The sequence below is a fragment of the Cygnus atratus genome, chromosome 3, assembly GCF_013377495.2.
Source record: "Cygnus atratus isolate AKBS03 ecotype Queensland, Australia chromosome 3, CAtr_DNAZoo_HiC_assembly, whole genome shotgun sequence".
NCBI lineage: Eukaryota > Metazoa > Chordata > Aves > Anseriformes > Anatidae > Cygnus > Cygnus atratus.
In genome coordinates, this window is record NC_066364.1 from 49440174 (window position 1) to 49450615 (window position 10442).

Below are 10442 nucleotides of genomic sequence, written 5' to 3' on the forward strand. Positions count from 1 at the left end.
AGATGAACATACGCAGCAGAGGGACAACATGCTGGGGAGATCACAGAAAACATCACGTTGCTGAAAAACAACATCCTTCAAGAAAAACAGAGAGGCAGATAGGTGCATCTGTTATCAATCACTGCTTCAGACAACAAGTTTAGGAGTCACGGAGCAAAAGAAACAAGCCTTCCCCCCAGGCTCAAATTCCTCCTTGGAATTTTTTCAATTTTCTTGTCTGCAGAGCTGTATTTCCTCGTCCACCCTGTGCACAGCAGCTATTGCCAGCCTCTTTCCCAGGTTGACTGCCCAGCCAGGGAAACCAGCAGCATTTTGACAACAAAAAGCACTGGCTGGCTACGAAAAGACACGATTGTCTTCACTGTATGTTAGCAGCTTTAGCCCATTAATCTAACAATCCCAGAAAGTGTTGATCTATTCCCAATCACATACGTATTCAGTCATTGATTTTTTTTTGTCCGTTTTCAATAAGAATATTTAAATTACAATATTAAATTCCTGTGAAGTTGTCTATAGTACCAGTTTGGCTTGAGAATGTAAAACTGTAGAGTGCATTACCACTGCACCGAGTGCTCATATATTCACGTTAAAAACAACCAAAACCCAGCAGTTTCCTTAGTGTAAGAATAGGCTTGCTTTGGAATTCCAATACTAACTGAATAGCAAAAATCTCTGTAAACACCACTGCATTTAAAGCTGGAACATGTGTATTTGTATTATTTGTAGTCTTCAGGCCACTCTGTTCTGGCTCCCAGCTCCCTCCCCATTCCCAGCTGCCGCAGGTACACGTGTAACCCTGTCTCTCCCTCCAGGCAGCCCAGTTTGCCTTGCCATTTACTCGTCCTTCCCGAATTCCCGAAGGCAATGGGGGACTTCTCACTGGGAGAATGGGGCCAGAACCGATGAGCTCCTGGGAGGGGGAGAGAGGGGAAGTGGACCCCAGGGAGATTGGCCCAGCCATATGGAGAGGGCAGCTACAATAGCACCTGGTTTTGGAATTGGAGCTTGCTTTTGAAAGGAAACTTTTGATTGTCCCCATTCTTTGTACCATGCTTTGGTCCATGCTGTAGAGTGGTCCTACAGTACACGAACTAGATTTCTATAGGCTAAAACTGTATGTGAGAGTGCACTGCAGGAGCACACATTGTGTTTTTTAATGGATATTCAGTCTTGGGAGCAGACTAGAAACAATCCAAAAGTAAAGACCCCTGAGATTCACATAATATGGATACTGAGCTGTCAGAACCAGTTCTTTTGTTCTGCAGACCCGTTCCCAGAGACGTGCCTTATGGTCCTGCGTACATCAGCAAGAGCAGGACCTCCAGCAGTACCCTGCGTTGGTGCTGTGCACTCCCTTTGCTTCCCAAGTCTGTTCTTTTGCTCCTGGATATTTCCAAACACTCCTCCAACCTACAGACTCCAATCTCCAACTGAGGAGAATTCAGTAATGAACGTAGTTAATTTGAAACTGATTATTTTTTCTAAGGTCAATAATGGGAAAACCGACTATCAAGCAAGAGCCATCCTGAGAACACAATACTACAGGGATCTAATGTTACCCTTAACAAAGCAATGCTATAACAACTAGCCTGACGTGTGCCTGCTCAACCTGACAACCTACTGCCAAGCTTTCCCTATTGCTTAAAGCAGGCTTCACAAAAACAGAACTAAAAGCACCCAACGGTTACAACAGCATGCTCTCTTCACTGCAACTAGTCTTAATACGATGTGCTGCTTGTCAGTTTTAAGTCATCCAAAGTCACCTCGCATTTGCTGAAATGAGCATTGAATCTCTTGAATCTCTCCTTTTTGGTTTCTGCATTTGAGAAGGAAAGGCTAAGTTTCACTGTCCATGCTTCAATTAAAAAACAAAACAAAACAGTCAAAGAAAAATGTTTCCTATAAGTATTGCACGTCTTTCTTGATCAGCCAGGGTTTACATCATGGACAAATATGCCTATTTGTATTCAGAGGGTGCAGACTCAGGATGCGTCCCGTCTATTTCCCTACCACAATCTCACCATCCCCTGCTTCAGATGGCTCTGTTCCCCAGGCACCACCCTGAGTCATAATCTTAGGAAAGTAGGAGATACTTAATGGTCTTGCAGACCTGCATGACAACTGTCTTTATTGTGGATTTTCCAGCCCAATTGATTGCCCACTGTCTGGTAAGCATGCTAGCAATGCAAACTTCTAGAGCGTGATTGGTATTTGCTTATCTGTCGTCAGAGTGGCTCTCGCTCTGATGTCTCTTTGATGAAGGGCCAGAGCCACTACCTCTTCAGCATGCAATTTCATTTTTGTGGCTTTCTTCATTCTGAATTTCTTCATCCAGCACTCGTCATCCAAAATCTGCAACATGCACTTTCACCCTCCGGTGTGTTTTTCAGGCCCAGAAACATTATTATTCCGTGGTCTGAAGTTATTTTTTTTCTCCTCCCCAAAATTTTGTCATTCTTCTCCCATCACTCATCACCATTTTAGAAGGGGTTGCTGAAGTCCCACGTATATCAGAGATATGCGAACCAGAAATGTAAGGTACATTAGCCTTTGCAGATCTCATGTTGATGGCAGAGAGACAAAATAGCAAAATATAGATCTAATAACTAAAAAAAAAAAAGTTTTATTTTAGAAAACACCATGTAATACAGAATTGTGGGAGACTGATTCTAATATCTTGACACTGGAAGAATTCTGCACAGAGAAGTGCAGTACATGTTGGTACAAGGATGCCTCCTGACATTTTGCTGTGGCTCCACCCAACACAACCACACATAGTGAGGCTGGGTTGTGTCAGGCTAAGCGGCTACGTATAAATGTACTCTGATGTTGCAGCGTCAGCTGTTGTAGGCTGACAGCATACTTGCTCATGTAGTCATATCTTTAAACCTTGGGGTTGTCAGTTACAGACTCGAGGTCTAGAGAACTAGCTGAGATGCAGACATCAGTAATGCAGACATCTCAGGGCAGATAAGACAAATTCCAGTGCTGATGCTGTAAAGGCGGAAGACAAAAGCTCTCAGATCGATGTAGGGATGTACACCTGAACAGGGGTATTTGTAGCCATTCTTCATAAGTTTTCTAAGAAACTTAATATGATTTTCTCTCCAGCAAAAATGCATCAGTCTTTCAGTCCCTGAAAGAGAAAGGCATGCTTTGATGCAGCTATTTCATGCAGCATTCATGCAAAATCATTGGCAATTTAAATAGATTATGTTAATAAAATAAATTATTCCATATATTATTTTTATTATAACTTAGCTTGTAGTGCTCTTGAAAATGTGTAAAAAGATCATTGCTGTTTCTGCATAGGAAGTTAAGTTCTCTGCTCACTCTTCCCAGACTGGCCATAGAGTTTCACTACCTCCCTGATGCCTACTCTTCCATGTTTTTAAACCTTTCGTGAGCCCTTCACAAGAAGCTACTACGGTCACAAGAAACTATTTGTGGGACTATGCCTCATTTTTGAACATCAGCAAACACCATTCTATTGAAAGAGGTTTGAATGAACTGTGACACTTTTCCCTGTTTTGGAAAACTGCATGGTTTCAAATTAAACTGAAAATAAATGCCCCAAAAACTAAGTGATTGTATCCTGAAAGAAATGAGAGAAAGTTTACATGCTGTACTGATGGACCTGTAGAACAAGTAGCCCCTTTGGTGTACCTAGAAAATTTAATGAAACCTTGTCTAAAATAGATCGGGTGATTCATGCCCTAGACATACCTGTTCTTCTACGCTGACCACCAAGTGAAGCGCTGGGTGACAGGCTAACTTATCAACATCTACATTGCATATGTAAAGTTAAACGTCATGAATTTCTCTGGTTGCATCTGTAATCACTTCAGACATTTCCTAGCAAAAAAAGAAACATGATACCTTCCAAAGAGCTCAAATGCATGGCTTTTGAAAGCCAAGAAATGACTTGGAAGTTCTTTGACCAAAGGGAAATATCGATCAACTTTTTCATGAATAGTTTTGCCACAGAGCAGTCGGACATCTTATAAGTGTCCACAAAGTAAACAGACACAGACATCGTTGAGAAGAATACTTCAACAGGGAAAGGTGCAAAAATATGGGGCAGACAATCAGAGGCAGAGGAAATAGGCAGAACCTGGACAGAACTTATTGAGGGTCTGTATAAAGAGTATTTTCTATTTTTCTATGTAAAATTCAATATGTGAAGTTTCTCAAACTAAAATGTGTTCTGTTCTAGGCTAGAAAATTAAACTGAGCAACCAGTAAAACTTCACCACTCCAGTAGTCATAGGAAATGACATAGTGATAGCATGCTGAATTACATTATTTTTCTGACATAAACAGATCTGATATGGATATAGAGGAAGGTAAATAAATTCTTAATTACTTGTCTAAATCTTGCCTTTTTTCCTTGTAAAACTAGAGATTGAAGAGAATAGCTAAATTAACACCTTTAAATCACAGAGAAATCATAAGTAACATCTGTACATGATGCTTTACAATTTGAAGACATAATATTAAGTTATTAACTTCTTGTACTCCCAAGTACATCAGGTGACTGTGAGTCAAGAAAATGTATACTGTCTCCTACAATTGTCCATGTATGTCACTTACTACAAGGACCAAATTACCTTTTCTTGGGCAGGTTTGGATGTAGAGTATCCAGATCAGAGGAGTTCTTCAGATGACAAGTCTTGAACACCTTGTTGAAATATGAACTAAAGAGAACAGAGAGAAAGTAGGACGGAGATGAAAACAGAATTATTATTTTTTATAGCATGTTATATGTTGCAACAAAGGTTAATATATATATATATGATTAAACTGACTATATTGCTCACGATGTGCCTTTTTTTCATAACCAGACAGCATGTAGTCTATCATTACACGTGAAAGGAAATTGCTATTAAGAGATATTCTATCTGTTGATCAAATGACAAAAAGACCCTTGAGCTTGCAGTCAGTAATATGTGCAAAAAACTTCCATGTCTGTCATCTACCACAACGAGCCTTGCTGGTGCACAAGTTCAAAGCTGCAGCCAAAGAAAGTCGTGCGTTGCAGACCTTAGTTAGTATTTTGAAAACATAGAGGCAAGGGTAGTATTAAACTACTAAAGAAACATTCATGAACGGTAAGGGCCCAAAGTACACTACAGTTTAATTCAGGACTACTGATCCATGGCAAAAAGGGCAAAAAGGAGACATGAAAAACTAGTATTTTTTGCCAGAACCTTGTTGGATGTTATCAGCAGCAGCTCCACTTATGTACAAGCTTTGCCTTCCAGACTTCAAAATGGATAGATTACTTCTTTCTGTCATACAAAAGTACGCACTCTGTCACGATTTATCCTAGACCAACTTTCAGAAATGAGTCACAACCTTTGTTTAAAGGGTGTTGGGTTGTTTTTTTTGAAATGCTGACACAAGCTCAGCTACTGCATTGTCAACAGGGAACACTACTGCAGAGAGACGTAAATGACAGTCGCATAGAGTAGAATAAATTAATTCAATTGTAAAACAGCCAATTATACATTACATCTGGTATCTACTCTTCTTTGTTATAAGGCAGCTTTTTTCATGCTATGGATGAAATATAGCAGCCTGCAAAAGCAGTGGTAGAGCCATTTTGCTTTTATCATATCAATATTGTTCAGTGTCTTATTTTAAGGTTTGTATTTCTATTCATGTGATAGCCTCATGTTTTCTTTTGGCTTCAGTTTCAGAGTTTTAAAATTTTGCCATGTACACATTGAGAAACATCCCAGAGGTCAAATCCCTATTTATTGATGTCTGAAATCTCATTATTTTTGAACAAATCTCATTAGTTTAAGACCTAACTGGTGATTTTTTATTCTTAGGCTTATTAACGTTGATAATAATATAACTAATGTATATCTCTTCTTTATATAAATGAACAATTAGAAACAATATAAGCAATTGCAAGCAATATAAATATTTTTTTCATTGCTTTTGTGACAAATGTGATGAAATTTTCCCTGAAGAGGGTTGATTATAAATCAATTACAATCGGATGTCTCTGCAGAAACGACCAGTATGAAGAGGAGGCAGCCTGGTTTTCTTCAGTCAATTCAATAAAGAATGAACATGCTTCACCGCCAGCACAGACTACATGAAAACAAAAGGAACATTGTCTTAAACTGAACTTTGGGCTTACCTGTGCACTCTTTATGAGAAACATATTTTTCACTGTTTCAACGATGACTTCCTGAGAATCCTTTTAACTTCAACTATAGGCCTTGCATGTCATGTCATAAAAAAAAGAGGGGGTGGGGGAGAGAGAAGGTAGGGTGCATCTTTGTAAACTCTGTGTAAATAAAATTCCTCCATGTGGTTGAAATTCTATCCTTCCCAGGCTGGGTCCTTCAGATAAAGCTCTTATAAAGTCCAGACTGGATATTTGAAAAGTTGGAGTTTTGACTTTTCCTTGAAGTATAAATAATTTTTGCACTTTTTGCTGAACCAAATCATCTGTTTTCTCTCTTGACTGCTACAGCTTTTTTGGTTTACCTGCTTATCAGAAGATAATGGAGAGAGGTCTCAGGTACAAACTGTTAATGATCTAAATGAAGGAAATGAAACAAACTAATAAAGATGTCTTGTGTTTTCATTTAGCATTTAACTACAGCACGTGTCAATGCAAATGTTAGAAACTATTTAACTTAAACATCTAATTTTTGGGTGATGTTTCTCTTGTACATTGGGTATGGGTGGGTAGAGTAGTGGGTGGGTGGGAAAGTAGATGCAACCTGAATTCCTATTGTGAATACAATTCCATTCTACTAATTTCTTGACCAAAAAAATAAATAAATAAAAAGGGCAGCATCCATATTCCTCTGTGGAAGCCCTCCTTGAAGGTCACCTCTGATTATCTTGTATCCTGGTGACAGAATATTATAATAGTAAAAAATTACCCTTTTTTCCTCTCAAGAACCTAAGAGGAATCTGCTTTTCTCATTGTTGTCCACACTAATACTTCAGTACATGAATAGCATCATAGATTTGTGTACCTCTATTGATTTCAAATTAGTTTAAATGTTAAACATATAAATGTTTGCAGGAGCAAGGCCTTTGTTTGCATATTGACCTCCTTTAGACTGGAATCTCATGACCGATATGATTGGGGCTTCTGGAGATTGCGTTTGGTCTTAAAGTATGTAAGATTTTTATTGACTGAAAGCTTTGTTTTCAGGTGCCATAGGAAGACTAGGGTCATAAGGAAAGCTGTTGGTTTGCCTCATTTAGTAAGGTAATCTTGGATATTTTTAGGATCTCAGATGGTAATTTTCTTGCTTTGTAGCACTGACTGAAAATCAACATTGCTTCAAAGTTACTACTGATGCCATACCTCAGAGTGAGGGAGGTTTAGGAGAGTCAATTTATTTTCAGGAACACAACTGCAAAACATCTCAAGCAGCAGTTTCTGTGCGGTTTTTAATTATCCCAAGGTAGAGATTGATACACAACTTTTCAGAATGCTGAAAAAATAATATCACTATGAAAAAAAAGGATGATTACCTAAATCACTTTTTTCAGTCCCCCTCTGAAGAACACCTATAAATGCAAGTTTAGAATATGGTTAAATTAAGACCATATATTTAATAGATTAAGTATAAATTAAAAAGTGAAGTAGAATATAACTCCAATTTAGATAAAAGCATTTATGAGCAATCTTCATAAAGACAAAACATTTACATTTGAATCCTTACATTGTGAATTACATTCATCATTGCATTCAGTGCATTATATTAATTAATCAAATGTGTATAGGCATGATAGTCACTGACTAAAAAATAGGAGTTCAGATTAATGACAGAAGAGGGTTACAATAGATAAAATTTGCTTAGGTCAAAATTGATTTGGGGAAAGATGGTAAAAGCTCCTACTCCAAGAGTACACAATACTCTCAATTTCAAAAAGACAAGTTTGATAAATCAAGGGAACTTACCTGTGAAGTCAGGGACTGAGGAATCCAAATATTGAGGATAATGTAATTATTTTCAATGAAAAGGATCATGGTATGCAGACTTTTTGTCTTAAGAAAGCAGGGAAAGTTCTACAGAAGGGCTTCAGAGCTAGTTCAATAAATAACCATAAGCAAAAACTGAAACACTTAGAAACTGGCAGAGGACTAAACACAAAGGAAAAGTTATCTGAGGGATCATGAAAAGAAAGGACAAAATGAGAATTGCCAAAAATCAAGCTGAGTTAGACTTCAAAAAAGATATGAAAAGCAAACAGCAACAAAGATTCTTCATCCCATAAACAAAAGAAAATAAAAGACTGTAGCTGCTATGCAGTAGGAAGTGGAGAGAGATGGAAGATAATCTTGGCAAAAGATAAATTGTGCTTCACTACCGATCTGAAAAAAAAAATAATGTGCCTCAGTTTTTAATGAGGACAATGACCCATTACTGGAGCAAAGATGGTTTAGATAATAGCAGGAGTATGGAAAAGCAAAGTTCAGAACAAAGCAAAACTCAGGAAAATTAATGCAGTCTGTTCAAGAGACTGCATCTTGAGAGAGACTTCTCCATCTCCACTCCATTTCTGAAAGGAACTAGCATGTAAACTCAGGGGTCTAGTACCCAATGAATGGAGAGAAACAAATTTCACACCTATCACCAAAAAGGTGGCTAACACCTGCAGTGGTGATTTTGTAGCCATGACGTGTGGACCTCTAGAACACAAACTAATATCAACTACACTTTAGTTCAAAGTTGAAATTCTTAGTGTGTTTATTTCATTCACATTTTCAAAGTGGAATCAAGTGGTTATTCTATTGGCCAAACATTTGCTCCTAGACATTTAAGCTAAACTTTGAGAATCTTCAGTAAATTAATAATAAAAAACAACATACAATGTCCAAGTATTAAATGAATGTTACATCTACTGTTGCTATTCAATGTATACAGAATTTTACGAGAATTAATTAATTGTCAAAGTTTCCTGGTTTTGATCAGCAATTGCCATTTGTCGGCAGACAAAGTGAGTGTCAGTGCTACACTTACAAGTTCTGTCAGTCAAATCTGAGCTAACTGCAGGGGAAACCATAATGGCATCCTGAGAAGGATTTCATAGCAGGACAATTCTTTGTATTTATTTTCTCATTTAATTTAGAAGGATATTTGCTGGTTGTAGACAAGAAGTAGGAAATAACCATTTGAGATACTTGAGATTCCAATTTTGTGCTAAAAATTGCTCGAGTTACTGAAACGTTGCTGTTGCTTGTTACTATAGTAAAACAACTCAGAACTTCCCTAACGTAAATGAACAGCCCAGATTTGCTACAAAACTGTTCCTGACTTTTGACTCACTGAAATGTGAAGTTGGCTCTTGTTGCCATTCTCCCTGCAAGCAGAAATCTGAGAAGTGGGGCAAGTAAACTGAAACAGGAATGGAGGAGCAGGGCCAAGTTGGCCATATTATAGATGAACTGCTTTTGTTTTTTAAAAAACAGGGGGGAAATATCGTGAAAGTCATGCATTCTCTGGGCATGCACTGGCTTTCTAGCAACTTGCTTTTTTGTTCTTTTTGTAGCGACCATCAAAATGATTGAGGAAGGCAGCAAAGGTGCTCCTCCTCCTCACAGCACACTAGTTTTTGCTTCTCGTGGTCACATGCCAGGGTAGCAGAGAACTAGCGTAACATTAACCTTTACGTAAATATTACAATGAATGTTCTCCTTCACAAAGAGCGAGCATGAGCCTTTGCTGCCGTTGCCCGTAAATGAGGCTTTATTCCATATTTGAATCTTCATTATTCTTGGCAATGCCTCTCATCTAAGTTGGCAGCTCAGAATTACTTTGCTGCCACAGCCCCCTATGGATCGTTGCAGCAGCTCAAAATAGCTGTTCAAAGTGAGGAAACCTCTGCACAAGGAGTAGCCTCAAGGGAGAAATTTCAAGAACTCTACAGCCCCTTTGTGCTACTGGAAAAGTGTAAAGAGACTGGGTAAGAATACGGAATTCATCGTTGTCCTTTCCTCACAATAAAACATTCATACTTTCTCATCTTTCTTTCTGGACTTGGTTATTTGTTGACACTAAGCTTGCCAGATTCAAGAATACGGGTAAGAGCAAAGGCTGCTTCTTGCTGGCTCTGGGAGCTCTGTGTCTGGCAGCTGGTTTGGTAAGGAAAACGGGGAGCAGCTTCAGCGCCACACAAGTCTGCATCCTGTTTTGGACTGTCCAGAAGCTCTGTTTTGGCAAGCAGGAACTCTGAATCATTCTGACTGCTGGGCTCGGTTACACACCTAACAAAAAAACAAAGTAAAACCAAGCTGATACAATGACATCAGTTTTGTACTACACACGAATTCCTCCTGTTTACGGGGTAATGCACCTGGCCAGTTGCAGCCTGCTGCACCAGCAGATCGCTACAAAGGAGCCAGATCATAAATAATTTTTGGCCCTATGTCTCATGATCATATGATGATGCCTGAG

General features: G+C 38.6%; 1 long non-coding RNA gene across 1 annotated transcript; it reads right to left on the reverse strand.

The window, feature by feature from the left end:
- Positions 1 to 2515: 2515 nt before the first annotated feature.
- Positions 2516 to 7552, reverse strand: LOC118257132 (uncharacterized). The gene is made up of 4 exons (XR_004781473.2): positions 7516 to 7552; positions 6155 to 6235; positions 4611 to 4697; positions 2516 to 3136 (listed from the first exon to the last, which is right to left on the reverse strand). It is a non-coding gene; the product is annotated as an uncharacterized LOC118257132 (long non-coding RNA).
- Positions 7553 to 10442: the final 2890 nt, after the last annotated feature.